Source organism: Lynx canadensis, chromosome B3, assembly GCF_007474595.2.
Source record: "Lynx canadensis isolate LIC74 chromosome B3, mLynCan4.pri.v2, whole genome shotgun sequence".
NCBI lineage: Eukaryota > Metazoa > Chordata > Mammalia > Carnivora > Felidae > Lynx > Lynx canadensis.
This window is the reverse complement of record NC_044308.2, coordinates 83,470,176-83,487,489: the sequence shown is the minus strand read 5'-3', so window position 1 is coordinate 83,487,489 and position 17,314 is coordinate 83,470,176. Positions and strand designations below refer to the sequence as shown.

The window sequence follows — 17,314 nt, the reverse complement described above, 5'->3', positions numbered from 1 at the left end:
CCAACTTTGTTCCTCTTCACTTGCTGGTGATACACTTGTCTTTGAATGAGATGAGGCATGGGGGCAGTCAAGATGCCCTTTTGCCATGGCTCTGGACTTAATCAGTTATAGGTCCCCCACTGGAGGCATGAGAGTTACCAGGAAAAAGCCGAAAGAAGTAAAATAGATCTTCAGGCTCTGCATGGGAAATCAAGGTTAAGGCAAACTTTAGAAGGCTGCAGGTAGGAAGATTTGGAAGTTTTTTGTGTGGTTTGAGGAGATCTGAAAGGCTAGCCTGACCAAAAGACAGACCCCTTTATTAGCCTATTTGGAGGTTCACAAATTTCTATGTTTATGAACATAGAATTTAAGAGTTTGGGTTAAGATTTGACTCTTGAGGAAGTATAATAGTATAAACATTTTCCTGGGTGAGGTATGTGTGAATCATGAGCACCCTAGAAGCATGGAAGCATGGATTATTTTGATAAGCTAGCCAGCTCTTATTGACTGAGCTGAGGTCTTCCAAGGGCCAGAAGGAAAGTGATAGGTAAAGTTGAGAGGCTATTGGAGTATGGGGAGTTTGGGGGTTGGTTGGAGTTAGGAGGAGAGGTTTTGAGGAGGGTGGTCTCACAGAATATTCCTGTTGGGGTCAAGTAGGCACTTGGCAGAGAAATATTGCCAGGGTCCAGGCACATCCCTGGGTACACTCAAGCTGGATATTTTGAGGTGGAGTTTAATAAAGAGGCTATTACAAACGTGTGATCAGGGTAGAGGTGAATCAAACCACGGACACTCCTTGGGACAGGCACTAACAAGGAGCCAGGTGTTCCACTCCTGGCCTGATGGAGCAAGGGGAGAGAGCAGTTATTGGACCCTGGAAAGGTAGCTGTAGGAGAGACCACTTATAAACCATGGTGGATTAAAGACAGTCTAAAATTCTTTGATAGTCCTTTCATCAAAAGTGAGGTCTGTGTTCTCTCCTCTTGAATCAGAGGGGTCTCTGTGACTGCTTTGACCAAGATCATGGTGGAAGTGATGTTGTCCCAGTTTCTGGGCCCGGGCCTTAAGAGACTGGGAGCTGCCATTACTTTCCTCTTGGACCACTCACTTTGCTGGGAGGAAGTCTAACAGCCCCAAGGAGAGGCCCTTCTGGAGAACTAAAGGTCTCTGTTAGCAGCCCTGACTAAGTTCCCCCAGATGATCAGATGATAACCAGCACCAACTTGCTAGGCATCTTGGAAGTGGATTCTCTAGCCCCAGTCACCCTGCCCTGGCCTATTCCACACGGAAGAGAGTTGAGTTGCCTCTCTAAGCCTCATCCAAATTGTAGGTTCATCAATAAAATAAGTGATTGTTATTGTTTTAAGTTACTGTTTGAGGTAAGTTGTTACCAATGGATACAGGAGTATAAATATATGTTATGGCCTCCATAGAGGCACTCAGATAACTCAAGGTAAGCTGGCAGGATAAACACTCTGACCTCTCTCTCCTCCTGCCTACTTATTTACTGCCAGTGACCTCCAACTGGATGAAACCAATGAAAGCCTGAGGACAAGGAACCTATTGATATTGTCCTTATAGGTCAGCACCCTGGGGGAAGTGTGAAGGGAGATATGGAGGGACAAATGGAAGACATCCAGCAAGGGTACCTGGCAATTTGAAGTTGATATCACGGCGTTGATCCTGTTTGATAAAACTCAACTGCCCAACTCAGCAGAACACAAACCTTAGAAGACGAAGGCCAGTGTCAATTTTGGAAGGTAGCCAAATACATGATCAATTAGAAAGGAGAAGAATTTGCTTAAGACATTTCTTAATCAGAAAAGTAAAACCTAGTAATGCCCTATGAGTGCTGGCCCCTCAGCTCAGGAGCAGGACTGTGACTGACCTACTCATTCCCCAATTTCCTAAGTGGCTGCCTCAGGGGGGCCCTGGGGAGCCTGATACCCAGTAGAGGAGCTGAATTTGCCTTTATGTCCCATAAAATAAATATTTGGGCTTCCAGGGAAATTGGAATAATCTGGGTAAGGAAGAGTGAGATACTTTCCCAGGGCTGGAAGCCCCAGAGTAAACCCTGGGTGACCTGGACAGAATCAAGACTGATATTGCCTAGCCAGTCAGAGGCATGAGGCAATGAGCCCATCCCTGGAGCAGTGTGCAGACAGGGAGGAGCCTTTTCCGATCTGCCTTTAGGAGGGGAGGAGGGCTACTCCCTGGGCTTCAGGGCCAGCCCCAAAGCCAAGGGTGGTGCTTGCCACTGTCTAGGAGGAAATCTGCAAAATGCAATGAGCGGAAGCTTTGGAGAATTGCCCTCGCTTAGAGGGAGGTGGTAGAATGTGATGGTTAGAGCTGGGGTTCAGGAGTCTAGCTGCCTAGATTCAAATTCTGACTCTGCCCCTTGCTGCCTGTGTAACCCTGTTTAACGCCTCTATGACTCCATTTTCTCATCAGTAAAATGGAGATAGCAGTGCATACGATGTGCAGCTTTTGTGAAGGATAAAGGAGCCCCTGACACACACGTAGGGAAACGGTGGGATGAAGCGGTTGAAGAGAACAGGCTCTGGAGCCAGGCGGCTGGGTTTGAATCCTGACTCCACCAGCGACAATATGCATGACGTGGGGCAAGAATCTCTGTGTCGTGGTGTCCTTTTCTGGGGGGGTAATAACAGCATGCACCTCCTTTATTTGGCTGTCATGGAGACTAATGAATTCATCTAGGTGAAGGGTTTAAATATATTTTTTTAATGTTAATTTATTTTTGATAGAGCACAAGCAGGGAAGAGGCAGAGAGAGGGGGTGACAGAGGATCTGAAGCAGGCTCCGTGCTGACAGCAGCAAGCCTGACGCGGGGCTCGAACTCATGAACTGTGAGATCATGACCTGAGCCAAAGTCAGCTGCTCAATCGACTTAGCCACCCAGGCGCCCCTAGATGAAGGGTTTAGAGTGGGAGGTGGCTGCACTTAGGGAGCACTCCCTCAGCTGTGATGATCAAGATGCCTTCTCCATCCCTGCGTGAGTGTTTGGGGCCTACAGTAACAATATTTGCATTCTGCTGGAAGCACTAGCTAGAGGGAGAAATCCATGAGCTCAGTTCAGATTTAGCAGGAGATCCCTGACTGCCCTGCCTCTGGGCGGGTGGCTCTGTGGGTAGTTGAGCTGTCTGTTCCCTGACCTTGTGGTCACACGGACTTCTTTGTTTTCTGCTCTGTCCCAGTCTTATCTTAGCTTCGAGGCTGTCCACCAAAGACATTATTCCCCTCCCACTGCCCCCAGCGGCATTCTCAGACCCAGCTGGGCAGAACAGGGCTGCCACGGCCAGTGTGGGGTGACTGATGGCTCACCGGGAGCGGGGCTTCCCTTCTGCCCTGGGGCCTGGTTGTGGAAAGAAAGCAAATGAAAAATGGCAGCAATAAAGAGGATTGTTTCTGGTAGACAACGCTTCTTTTCTTCCCAGTTAATGATGTGACTTAGGCCTAAGACGAAGGAGTCTGGAATCTGAGCAACCTGGTTGTCCTTCCAGCTTCTGGAACCCACTTGCGATATTGCCATTCTCCTGTGCCTCAAGTATACCCTTCCTTAAATTAAGATCTTGCCTTACAAAGGCCTCATCACGATTTGCCTGTTCCTGGGTGGCTTGCTTTGATAGACTCAGGGGTGGGATGTGGCTGAGACCCACAGCAGCTAGTGGTAAATATTCCAGAACACCAGCAGGCAGGAGAGAAGACACCATCTTGGCCCATGCTGACAAGCTGCAGAAAGTCACATTAGTAGTTAACCTCCTGGGGCCTCTTTTTATAAAATGAAGGTAACATGAACTGGTTTTGGGAAGTGACCTGAGGCTAATGAAATCCTTGGAGAAAGAGCTAAGGAATATCAGGTGGTGGTATTTATTGTGTTGACAGAACAGCAATGCTCGTCAGATCTTCTGATTTTAAGGCCTGAGAGTGGTCATCCTCAGGTGGACAGTTCTTCCCGCTTCTACTCCTCCCTCCTTTCAGCCCCAGCCCTTCTCTGAAGATCAGGAAGATTCTCAGGAATGGTTGCCCCTTGGACTGGTGGAGGAGCAGGAGTTCTGGGAAGAGAACCGTTCCAGGAGCCTGGCCTGCCCTTGAGATACAGTGAGTTTTCCTCTGAGGTGAGTCCTCTGAGAGCCCAAAGAAGGCTGCCCTCATCCTCCTCACCTGGGCTGACCTGGAAAAACTGCAAAGCACAATTCATGCCATTTCTTTGCTCTGCCCTCCCTTGCTTGCTTGCTTTCCTTTCCTTTCCAAAAAAAATTTTTTTAATCTTTATTTATTTTTGAGAGAGAGAGGCAGAGCGCAAGCGGGGGAGGAGCAGAGAGAGAGGGAGACACAGAATCCGAAGCAGGCTTCGGGCTCTGAGCTGGCAGCACAAAGCCTGACGCAGGGCTCAAACTCACGAACCCACAGAGATCATGACCTGAGCCACCCAGACGCCCCTGCTCTGCCCTTTCTGTAAAGTGTCTTTCCTCCGGAGCGGGCAGAGCTACTGTCCTGGCCTCCAGCTCAAGTATCGTGTGAGGAAAGACGTAGTACAAAGAACAGCAAATAAGCTTATAGCTTCTAACCTCCAACCAAAGAGCGTGACTGCAAAAAGAGAGCCTGCAACATCCTGCTAAACTGCAACTTTTGCAGGTAAAATTTTCAGTCAGCCACCAGAGGGTGCCCACAGAGTTCTCTGAAAATGACCAAAACCTGAAGAATTAGGGGAGAAAGACAATTTCCAGTGCATGTAAGACCAAGACAAAATAGAGCTCGCCCACACCTGACTCGAACAGATACACAGGCCAGCTGAGGAGCCAGGAGTTTGCAGCGGGGAGGAGAGCCAGGGCGGGAATGATAGAAATCACCTGAGTTTTAGCTAAACAAGTTGCTTCTTGATTTTCAATTGGCAACTGCAATAGTACTTTGAGGATTGGCTCAGGGTGCCTGTTCCTTCTTTGGCAAAACTCCCTTCCCCACCCTTTCCCCATCCTTGTGTACAAAGGAAATGCAAATACATGTAAATATTAGCCTAAGCCACAGGCTTCTTGGAAGGTAAGGCGCTGCCCCTGCTGCTGCTGCTGCTTTAAAAAAAAAAAAAAATCCTATAATGCAACTGAAAAGACAGATTTTCTGAGCCACTGCTCCTGCACCAGGGGGAGGCCTCTGAAAGAAGAAATGGAGAAGCCATGGTTCTCTGAAGAGAGGGCCTTGTGTGGAGCGTGCCTGGAATGAGAGGAGCAGAGGGAGGCTCCTACACTCTCCCCGGCGGGGTCTGGCAAGCAGGCGGTGCCTGGCATCCCTGGATCTCCAGGGCCTGGCACCGTGACTGACACACAGTAGGTGCCTGTGGATGTTTGTTGAATGACTGAGTGAAACGAATGGGAAGTAAGCTGGAGTGGGTGGGTCACTGCCTGGGCTGGCTGGGAGCTTTCACAGGGTGAGGGGAGAATTGGGAAAGGGGTGGGTGAGGGTGGAAGGTTAACTTTCCAGGGAGGAGAGATCCCGTGTTCTGGTTTGCCTCTGCCTCAGGCCTTTTCTGTGGACGTCTGAGACTCCAGAACAAAATGTTTTGACTTTATCCTAAGGCTGGTCAAACCACCCAGGGGCCCCCCCCAGCGGCCCCATTTATTCATATGGTCTACTCATTCACAGTTACTGAGTAGTGATGGGGACCCTGGCAGTAACCCTGTGTCCCCACTCAAGGCACCTAGTCTCCTTTAGCCATTCCTTGGTGAGCTGGGTATGTAAATGTTGGGGGGAAGTGAGCCCATTAAATACTGGGAAGGGGTTTTGGCTCTCTGGAAACCCAGCTAGTGGGGAAATGGGCTTAGGCCTTGGTTCCTGGGCAATTGGGCCATTGATCTTTCTGGACAAGTGTGAGCAATATGCCGTGTGTGTGTGTGTGTGTGTGCGCGTGCACGAGGTGTCTGCAAGCATGAGTATGGGTTGCAAGAATGCCTTGCCCTTGATGTAACAAATTACCACAAGCTGGATGACTTGAAATAACAGAAGTGTATTTTCTCACAGCTCTGGAGGCCAGAAGTCTGAGATAAAAGGGGCAGCAGTGTTGGCTTCTGCCGGAGGCTCTGTGGGAGAATCTGTTCCATGCTTCTCTCCTATCTTCTGGTGGCTGTCAGTAATTCTTGGTGTTCCTTGGCTTGTAGATACATTGCTCCATTCTCTGCCTTTGTCTTCACATGGTGTTACATGGCTTACAATTCTCTGTTTCCGTCTCTTATAAGGACTTGTCGTTGGACGTAGGGCTCTCCCTAATCCAGGATGATCTCACCTGAAGACCTTTACCTTAATTACATCTGCAAAGGCCAAATAAGTTTACATTCTGAGGTTCTGGGTGGTTATACTTTTTTGGGGAACACCGTTCAACCCAGTACAAACAAGATGCAAATGTGTTCGTTGTTGGATTACTCTACTGGTGGACCATTTGTGTGCTTAAATAAGCAACAAACAGGGGTACTGAGAGGGAGAGAGACTGATTTTGTTTTTGAAAGAATTTGATACTTCAAAAAAATGAAGTCTTTGTGGAACAAATATGATTTAAGATAGTTTTAAATTTGAATTTTACACAGAAGTGGGAGAAAGAAAGCATATTTTCCCTGCCTTGGTCCCTAAAGATGTTGATCAATGTAATTAGTGAATTATAAATAGTTCAGTATGGTGACAAGGTAGAATGTGAAGGAGTCTTTTTGTTGGCGGTGGTTTTTTTTTTTTTTTTTAAGTTTATTTATTTTGAGAGAGAAAATGCATGGGAGCAGGGGAGGGGTGGAGAGAGAGAGGGAGAGAGGGATCCCAAGCAGCCTCCCGGCATCAGGCTGTCATTGTAGAACCTGATGTGGGATTTGATCTCACGAACCGGTAGATCGTGACCTGAGCCGGAATCAAGAGTCGGCCGCTTAACCGACTGAGCCATCCAGGCACCCCATGTTGTTGGTTTTATTCTGTTTTGTGTCTTGCAATTATTGAGGCCACTGGTGACCTTAGCAGGAGCAACCGCATGTCCTTAACATCCTTGGGTTGGGGTTGAGGATTGAATGAAAGTGAGAAGATTGTTAGTGTGGGTATCTTTTTGCAAGGAGCTTGATTGCGAAGTGAGAGAAGAGACATAGTGGTCTCTGAGATGCGGTCTGTGACCTTAGAAGGTTAATTAATGATTTGCTATTTGTGCTTGCCACAATTTAACTGCTGCCAGAACTTCTTAGGGATGGTATCCACTGATGACATCTCTGAAAGGGTGCAAACTGAGGTTGCCGTCTAGCCCAAAGCTTCCCCTCAGGTGTGCCTTGGGTAAAGCAGCGGCTCCTCATCAAATTCAATAGCTTGACAGAACCTCAGTGTGCCAGCCCAATGCCCTCTCTGTCCTTTGTACAGTGTCTCTCCTGCCTGGCTGTTCTTCCTCCATGACCTGCTTGACTTTTAAAGCTCAGCTGGAATATTCCCTGTTTATTCTACCCTTCCCCCTTGAAGTTGCTCATTCTTTAGAACCCCCATCGCACCTGTAAATTACATACATAGCACTTTTCATGATAAGCATTATCAGCACCAATGACCTGTTTCCATTACTACTCGAATCCAGGTTTCGTGCAGTAGATGTATTCTTCTAAGCAGCAATGTGCCTTAGACGAAACTCACCCTTCCCCAGGCCAAGGGTGGGTCTGATGGGCCTGAAGGTAATCACATTCCTGTTGCCAGAGGTTGATTCAGGGATGGGCATGTCACCCAATCCTGGCCAATGAGACACGGGAGACTTTTGAGAAATGTTTTCTTGCTCCTAAGCGAACAAAAGAGATGTTGTCTCTTCTTTCTCAAGGTCTTGTCATGTCTGGAAATATTGAAGCCATCTTGCCATCACCTTGAGAAGGAGTTGAAGCCTGAGGATGGCAGAGCAGAAAGACGGTAAGAGCCTAGATCTGTAATCACATAGCTGGGCCACTGAAACTGCCTACCCAGCTCTCTGCCCCTTAAGAATTACAATTATTGCAATGAATGCATTTCCTTATTGTTTAAAGATGCTTGAATCTGTTTCTCTGGCTTGAGGCCAAAAGCATCCTAACTGAAACAACTTGCCATATCATAAATATTGGTCAATTATAACTTGATTTTAAAGTGATGGCCTTCGAAACAAAAGAGCATGTTGTCCGAGTTCTTGTCATGCACTAGGATTTGGAAAAGTAAAATACGGTATTCCCGTGGCCTTCTCCTTAGAGGCCCAAGGTTATTTCATGTATTTGACTATGCCACTCAGATGGTAGAAGCAAAATTTCTTTTTCTGGAAGATTAAGAAAAAATTGGTCTTGAGCTATTTGAGGGAAAGTAAACAAAGTTATAAGACCCAGAGAAGAAACCTCATTTCCATTGGATCACTGACCCAAAGGAAAGTCTCTTTGGGGAGATACATAAGTAAAGCTTTAAAAATTGAAGTACAATTAATTATAGTTCACTTTGTTTTGTTTTTTTTTCTTTTTTTTTATTCTCAAGTTAACATACAGTGTAGTTTTAGCTTCAGGAGTAGAACCAGTGATTTCATCTCTTATGTATGACACCCAGTGCTCATCCCAAAAAGCACCCTCCTTAATGCCAGTCACCCATTTAACCCACCCCTATCAACCCTCAGTTTGTTCTCTGTACTTAAGTCTCTTCTGGTTTGCCTCCCTCTCTGTTTTTATCTTATTTTTCCTTCACTTCCCTTATGTTCATCTGTTAAGTTTCTCAAATTCCACATATGAGTAATATCATATGGTATCTGTCTTTCTCCGACTAACTTATTTCATTTAACATCATACCCTCCAGTTCCATCCGTGTTGTTGCAAATGGTGAGATTTCATTCTTTTTCATTGCTGAGCAGTATTCCATTGTGTATGTGTATATATATATATATATATATATATATATATATATATATACACATACACACCACATCTTCTTAATCCATTCGTCAGCTGGTGGATATTTGGGCTCTTTCCATAATTTGGCTACTGTTGATAGTGCTGCTGTAAAAATTGGTGCATGTGCCCCTTTGAATCAGCATTTTTGTATCCTTTGGATAAATTCCTAGTAGTGTAATTGCTGGGTCATAGGGTAGTTCTATTTTTAATTTTTTGAGGAGCCACCACACTTTTCTCCAGAGTGGCTGCACCAGTTTGCATTCCCACCAACAGTGTAAGAGGGTTGCCCTTTTTCACATCCTCACCAACATCTGTTGTTTCCTGAGTTGTTAATTTTAGCCATTCTGACGGGTGTGAGGTCGTATCTCATTATGGTTTTGATTTGTATTTCCCTGATGATGAGTGATGTTGATTGAGCATTTGTTCATGTGTCTGTTAGTCATTTGGATATCTTCTTTGGAAAAGTCTTCTGCCCATTTCTTCACTGGATTTTTTGTTTTTTGGGGTATTGGTTTGGTAAGTTATTTATAGATTTTAGATGCCAACCCTTTATCTGATATGTCATTTGCAAATATCTTCTCCCATTCCATTAGTTGCCTTTTAGTTTTGCCGATTGTTTCCTTTGCTGTGCAGAAGCTTTTTACCTTGATGAGGTCCCAGTAGTTCATTTTTGCTTTTATTTTCCCTTGCTGATTATAGTTAAATTCTAAAAAATTAAAATAGGGTACCACTGGCTCATGAAGAGAGAAATGAAACAGAATCAATATCGAGAAGTAGAGCCCTAAACATAGGGGGATTTAACATATAATAAAAGTCTCATTTCAAATCACTGAGGAAAACTAGATGTTTTGTCAATGCTGTTTGGACAACATGGTAGCCAGCTATAATAATAAATACATAAATAAATTTGAAACCATACCTCACACTTTACCAAAGAAATTCTGAATGGGTCAAAGATTTTAAATATAAAAATGTGAAATCACAAAAATATGAAAAGAAATATGGACTATATTCTTGTAATTTATGACCAAAGAAAACTTAAAATTTTTTTAATGTTTATTTATTTTTGAGAGAGAGAGAGAGCGCGAGCGAGCGTGCAGGAGCAGGGGACAGGCAGAGAGACAGGGAGACACAGAATCTGAAGCAGGCTCCAGGCTCTGAGCTGTCAAGACAGAGCCTGACGCAGGGCTTGAACTCACAAACCAAGAGATCATGACCTGAGCTGAAGTCAGATACTTAACTGACTGAGCCACCCAGGCACCCCCGAAAAAAACCTTTTAAAATATGACATAAATTATAGCAGATATAAAATAAAAGATTGAAAAATTCAACCATGTTTTTAAAACTATGCATGCAAAAACAACCATAAGTGGTGTCAAAAGTCAATGGACAAATTGGGAAACGTATCTGCAACTTGTTCCTACATAGCCAGTAAGAAAAAGACCAACAGCACACTACAAACGTGGGTAAAGGATATTGTGTTAGGTGACATAGATTGGCACTTTGGAAGTTATCTATCAAAATTACAAATATGTATAATCTTTGATTCAGAAATTATATGAATTATTTGTACTAATTCTATTAGTAGCAATTCTTTTAAATTACAGACATATTCCTCGATGTGGGAATCCCTTATTGAACAAGATTATTCATTGCAGCGTTATTTGTAGCATCAAAAAATTGGAAATAGTGGAAATGATCACCAACGGGAGAGAAATAACCACTGATGGTTAGACAAATGGTCCTATGTTAATATAATGGGTTACTACTTGTCGTGGGGGAGGATTGAGGAGCTCTTTGTTACTTGTGTGATCTCTGATACATACTAAGTAAAAGTAAGGAATGGAACAGAATAGTAAGTTACTATTTGTGTAAACAGAAGATGGTGGGAGGTGCTTTGCGCAAGTTTACTTGTATGTTTCTGAAAGGAAAAGTAGGAAATCAGTGATACTGAAGCCTCTGGAGAGGAACTGGAAGGCTAGAGCATGTGTGTGGAAGGGAGGCATCACTGTATAAAATTATATGCCTTTGACTTCTGAACGATGTGAGTGTATTACCTATTCCAATTCCAACCGAATAAATTACACTTAAAAAGATATTTTGAGGGGTGCGTGGGTGGCTCAGTCAGTCAAGGGTCCTACTCTTGATACTGGCTCAGGTTGTGAGATCAAGCCCCACATTGGGCTGTGCACGGAGCGTGGAGCCTGCTTGGGATTCTCTCTCTCCCTCTCTCTCTCTGCACCTCCCCTGTTTATGCTCTCTGTATCTCTCAAAATAAGTATATAAACTTAAAAAAAAAAAGGATATTTTGAAAGCAAGGAAGAGAAATAGAAAAGCCCTCAATGCTTTAAAAACCAAAACTGAGGGATGCCTGGGTGGCTCGGCTGGTTGGGTGTCCAACTTCGGTTTAGGTCATGATCTTGTGGCTTGTGGGTTTGAGCCCTCCATCAGGCTCTGTGCTGACAGGTCAGGGCCTGGAGACTGCTTCAGATTCTCTGCCTCCCTCTCCCTCTGCCCTCCCCTGCTCGGGCTCTGTCTGTGTCTCTGTCTCTCAAAAATAAGTAAACATTAAAAAAAAAAATTAAAAAAAAAATAAAAATGAAAACTGAAAATGAGGAACTGTAGATCTAATTCAGTAAATGGAGGACACCCCTGTCTAGCAGGAGTAGGGTCCAGCATCTCCACCTTTTGCAGCTCTCTACCGACCTCAGATAGGGTGGGGTTTCATTTGCCAGCCCTAAGCCCTCTCCCTACCACTTCCCATTCCTCCAGCCCCAAGGTCAAGCTGTCTGCCGGGGATTTGCCTCTATGCTTCTGTCTTCTTCATACCCAGGGCAGAGCACTAAGCTGAGGGCATTCTACTTTTCTTTGCTGGGCACAAGTCATGGGTGCAATTGTTTGCCTGAAGGGTGGGAGAGTAATTGAGACCCTTAATTTTGGAAAATTAGACTAAGGCAGAAGAAAATGAAAGCCGGTAGGATGTAGGAAGTTTTCACCCACAGAGTATTGTAACAGGGTGAGTGAGAGGAAATGGTAATAAATCATAGAAAGGAGAACCACCTGCTTGCCACACTTTGGCTGAATTTTTCTCTTCTCAGAGTTCTGTAGTTGATGCCTTATTAACATCAGAGAGGATTTGATGACTTGTGGTATTCAGTCCTGACTACTGAAATGAAAAGGATAGAAAATGAAAAGTATGGAAAATGAAAATCAATTGCATTCTCTAATTTTAGTCAGCCCATTCCTGGAGCATATTGAATACTACTTTGGGGTCTTTCATTGTTCAGGTTATTAATAACAAAGAACCAAAGTATTTCACATTCCTAAAGAGCCTTTCATCTCAAAGGAGCCAATGTAATTCACTAATTCAGTTACCTGAACTACATTTGGTAATTATTTGAGGATCACTTCACCCAGGGGTGAATTTCAACGAGTTGTGTGACACCGCCAACAGTCACTTCATTCTCCAGTCAGTGCGAAAGAAAAATGAATAGCTAATGGGGATGTCCTCCTGAAGGATTTGCCCAGTGAAAACTTCAGGGAGATGGATGCTGAAAGAATGTAATTAACTGCCCGAAATTAGTACCTCCACTCTTACTCAAGGTTTCCTGACCTCTTTACTAGAGTCAGGGTGGAGAGGTGTCTTATCTCAGAATGGGACTCTCTAGCAGCCAAGAGACCTGTGAACAGCCATCACTCCATTGCTATATTTTTTTGAGTAGTTATAAATGGTACTGTATTTTTAATTTGTTTCCACAAATTCACTGTAAGAATATAGAAGCACAATTAATTTTTCTGTTGTTATAACTGATTTTTGTATGTTGATCTTATATCTGCGATCTTGCTGAACTTAGTAGTGTGAAGAATGTTTTTTTAAGATTCCTTAGGATTTTCTATGTAGACCATGATGGCATCTGCAAATAGGGACATTTTTAGTTCTTTTGTCTTATCTGTATGCCTCTATTTTCTTTTCTTGCTTTATTAAGCTGGCTAGATCACAGGAATAGCAGTGGTGAGAGCATACATTTTTGCCGACATCTTTACCTTGTACCTGATCTTTGGGGAAAAACATTCAGTCTTTTACAATTAGAAATAATACTAGCTATAGGTTTTTTGTCGGCATTCTTTATCAAACTGCTGTTCCTAGTTTTCTGAGAGTTTTTTTTTAATTGCAAATAGGTATTGAATTTTTATCAAATGTTTTTTCTGCATCAATTGATACAGGCACATGAAATTTCCTCTTCATTAATATGGTTGACTACATGGATTGACTTTTGAACATTGAACCAGACTTGCATCCTGCAAATAGCAGTTATTCCAATACTATCTATATTAAAGTTCATTTATAAGGAATAGTGTCTCAGTTATTTGGGGGTGGGGTGGGGAGAAGAGAGAGGTTAAGTAGCTGGAGCTCTTCCTGCCGAGGGCATGTGGCTTGATCCACTTTACTGAATCCAGTAAGACTTCTTTCTCTCTTTCATCTACTCTCTACAATTAACCAGAGGTCAGGAAACTGTGGCTAGCATGACAACTGCTCATTACCCTTGAGTCTGGTCATTAGAAAGTATAACATGGAGTCTGGCCACTGCCAAAGCTTGTGTTTGTGGGAACAGGCTCATCAGTCACTGCTGTCCCAGAAAGAATGATCTCCACTTCCCTTCTGCATGCCAGATGACACATGAGTACATTTTAATGGCAGATGATAAATCATATCTAAAACCCTAGCAGAGGGGCATCTGGGTGACTCAGTAAGTTAAGTGTCCAACTTCAGCTCAGGTCATGATCTCGAGGTTCGTGAGTTCAAGCCCCGCGTTGGGCTCTGTGCTGACAGCTCAGAGCCTGGAGCCTGCTTTGGATTCTGTGTCTCCCTCTCTTTCTGCCCCTCCCCTGCTGATGCTCTGTCTCTCCCTCTCTCTCAAACTAAATAAACATTTAAAAAAAAAAAATTTTTAACCCTAGCAGAAAAGGAGTCAGGAAAATAAGGTTTTAAGCCTCCCAACCCCTGTGATGCAGAGGGGAGCATAGAAACAGGCAGAAATAGATGCTGAGGGCCAAAAGACAAATTTTAGCACTTCCATCTGCCTCACTGAATCTGATAGGAAACAGACACCTTCCATCTCCTCTTCTTACTCTCTAAATTTTTCCTCTTAAAATTTAATGTCCTCTTTCCTCTTTTATTTCCCTCAGCATCATTCAAAAACCTACTCAGAAGGATGTATTTGCAAAGGTGGACTTGGGGTGGAAAAGAAAGAGGTGAGACGCAATGCAAATAGGATATCTGTTATTTGAATGATCTATTTGAATGTGTGGAGATGTTTGAAAAGAGAAAAAAAGAAAAGAAAAGAAAAAAGAAAGAAAGAAAGAGATTGACTATTTCCAGAAGAGTCTAAATTTGGGCAGCTGGAGTGGTCTGAGTGGGCACATATGTAGGCTGGAGATGGTGTGCAGAGTGAGCAAGGGTTAAGTGAAAACAGGGCTCATGAAAGGTCTGGGGCTCAGTAATGGGACATGACTCCAACAAAGTGAGAGGAATAGATGGGCAATGATCATGTTCAGAGAAACAGAGCCAAGGACTTGAGTAGGACAGCTATAGCTTAGCTGGCAAGTCAAAGTTGAAATCGAGTCAGTTGGGAAGGAGAATTTGGAGTCAGGGTCTGGGATTGCTCCAGGGACTCTGATTGAGCAGGCTCTGGTCCTCAGCCCTCAGCTGCTGCTTATTATTTGAGGTGGCATGGTGTGAATAGGAGTCTCTATAATCAGTGAGCCTTGTGTGTATCACTTTTGATTCAGGGTCTGAAGTGATTTCTGTGGATGGGTGGGGGGCTCAACCAGACAGTTGCTGATTTCCAAGACCCCAAGATCTTTGTACTTTAGCTCTTTCCCCAGGTCCCAGGTGAGATATTCTGCCAAGACAGAGCCTGATTAGAAGTCAAAGTTGTGTGAAAGGCCCAGAGATGGACTTCCTTCCTGCCTTCCTTCCTGCCTTCCTTCCTGCCTTCCTTCCTTGCCTTCCTTCCTTGCCTTCCTTCCTTGCCTTCCTTCCTTGCCTTCCTTCCTTGCCTTCCTTCCTTGCCTTCCTTCCTTGCCTTCCTTCCTTCCTTCCCTTCCCTTGCCTTCCCTTCCCTTGCCTTCCCTTCCCTTGCCTTCCCTTCCCTTGCCTTCCCTTCCCTTCCCTTGCCTTGCCTTCCCTTCCCTTGCCTTCCCTTCCCTTGCCTTCCCTTCCCTTGCCTTCCCTTCCCTTGCCTTCCCTTGCCTTCCCTTCCCTTGCCTTCCCTTGCCTTCCCTTGCCTTCCCTTGCCTTCCCTTGCCTCCCCTCCCTTTCCTTCCTTCCCTTCCTTCCCTCCTCCCCTTTTCCTGTTTCTTTCCTTCTTCCTCCTTCCCTTTCCTCCCTTTCCCTTCCTAAAAAAAAAACAAAAAACAAAAACAAAAAACAAACAAACAAAAAAACCAGTTAGGAACTTTTTCCCATGTGGAAGACTACCGAACCCTTGAATAAATAAGTATATTAAATCTGATGGATTAGAGAGGTCTGGACTATGGGAGGTAACAAGAGCCACTGAGTAACAAAATACCTTCCTTAAGGACTCAGCTCCCTAGATTCCTCCAGTCTTTATGTAACACCTCAGAGCACAGCTGCCCACAGCTCTCCAGCTCATTAGTCTTCAGGGAGTTAGAATGCAGCTTGAAGGTATTGGGGGTGACTGATTTTATTCTTGCATGGATCAGGGCATTTTGTACTGCTTGGTGGCCCCAGACTGCTCCTTAGACTGGTCTACAAGTATGGGATATTGGTTTCAAGAAGCATGAAACTGGCATCATCAGATCCATTGGCAAGTTTGGAGAAGTATCATCTCAGGAGCAGTGATATGCCCCAAGTGTCCTTCTCACATATGAAGTACTAAATGTTTTTTCATGCCAGTGATTTTCAAATTATTTTGCCTTTAAATTATTTTTTTCTCTATCCAGATAAAATCTTACTTGGAAACTGAATATAAAAATCAAATGAAAGAGGAACTATTTCGATTGAACATTGGTGACATTCAGAAACCCATGTATGTATCCCCTCAGTCCTTTGGACTATTTCCAAAAATTTTGCAGGGCTTCAGTAAACAGAATATTAAAACACTGTATTAAATGTTCATTAAATCTGGTTAGTACTCTTAGTCAATTTTAAAGAGGAAGAAACAGACACAGAGGGGCTAAAGAACTTGCTTTGCCACAATCATGCTGTGTGACTGTATAAGTTGGGAACTGTACTTGGACGATCTGAAAATTGGTTTAAGCAAGACAGATCTTTATTCCCCTCTCATCGAATAAGATGGCTTAGTCAGTTAAGCCTCCAACTCTTGATTTCAGCTCAGGTCATGATCTGACGGTCATGAGATGGAGTCCTGCCTCGGGCTCAGTGCTAGATGTGGAACCTACTTAAGATGTGTTCTCTCTCTCTCCCTCTCTCCCTCTCTCCCTCTCTCCCTCTCTCCCTCTCTCCCCCTCTCCCCCTCTCCCCCTCTCCCCCTCTCCCCCGCCCCCACCCCTCCCATGCTCTCATGCACATGTGCTCTCACTCTCTCTCTCAAAAAAAAAAAAAAAAAAAAAAAGATGTCCAGAAGTGGGCAGTGTAGGACCGATGTGGTGGTGCCATGAGATTTTTGGGGGACCTAAGGTCTTTGCAGCTCACCATTCCAAAATCCCTGGTGTGGCTCTTGAGCCCATGTTTATAGCATGGTTTCTAGAGCTCCAGCCATTTGATCAGCATCTAGAAGGTATAGAAAGAGGAAGAGAAAGGGCCTGCCATCTGAGTTAGTCTCTTCAAAGGGGGCTTTCTAGAAAGCCTCAGTGTCTTTTACTTACATCTCACATAGTCATAAAAAAAACTTAAACTGGGCATTTTGTCAGTCCTGGCAACATGGGAGCTCTGCCAGTGAGGAAGAGGAGAACTGTTATTGGGTGGGTAACTGATAGTCCACCACGAACTTGATGCTTTTGCCCTCCAAGTGAGCATGCGTCTTGGCTTTTGGATTAGTCCCGATTGGAAATGACCTGCCTGTCCTCCTCCTAAACCCACAAAATCAATATTTTGGCACCTAAATATACATTTTTCCTGCTCAGAAGAGGCTCAGATATCCTTTGTCAGATTCATGTGTCTTGCATTTTATATAACTGAATTCGTTATTTGCTCAGGTTGCTTGACACATGTCACTTTTTGAAAGAAATATTGTACACGTTTTGGATTCTCTCCAGGTGGCAGGTGGAAAGGTATAGTTACATGGGGTTTGTGACCAAAAGTAAGAGCCAGGTTATTCCTCAGCGCACATTAATCCCCATCTTTTGACCCTTTACTGCAAGAAGATCTTCACTAGTTTCTCACTGAGATATTGCATTCCCTATATGCTTAGGGAAACATCCACCTGTCATGGGTGATGGGGCAC

The 17,314-nt window shown here is 44.2% G+C and overlaps 1 long non-coding RNA gene across 1 annotated transcript in view; it reads left to right on the top strand.

Moving 5' to 3' along the window:
* Positions 1 to 15,990, top strand: part of LOC116738160 — an 84,871-nt gene extending 68,881 nt beyond the window's left edge. The window contains exons 3-5 of the long non-coding RNA XR_004343803.1: positions 3,979 to 4,115; positions 7,811 to 7,896; positions 15,852 to 15,990. This is a non-coding gene — a long non-coding RNA (uncharacterized LOC116738160). The remainder of the gene's footprint in view (positions 1 to 3,978; positions 4,116 to 7,810; positions 7,897 to 15,851) is intronic.
* The last annotated feature ends 1,324 nt before the right edge of the window (positions 15,991 to 17,314 follow it).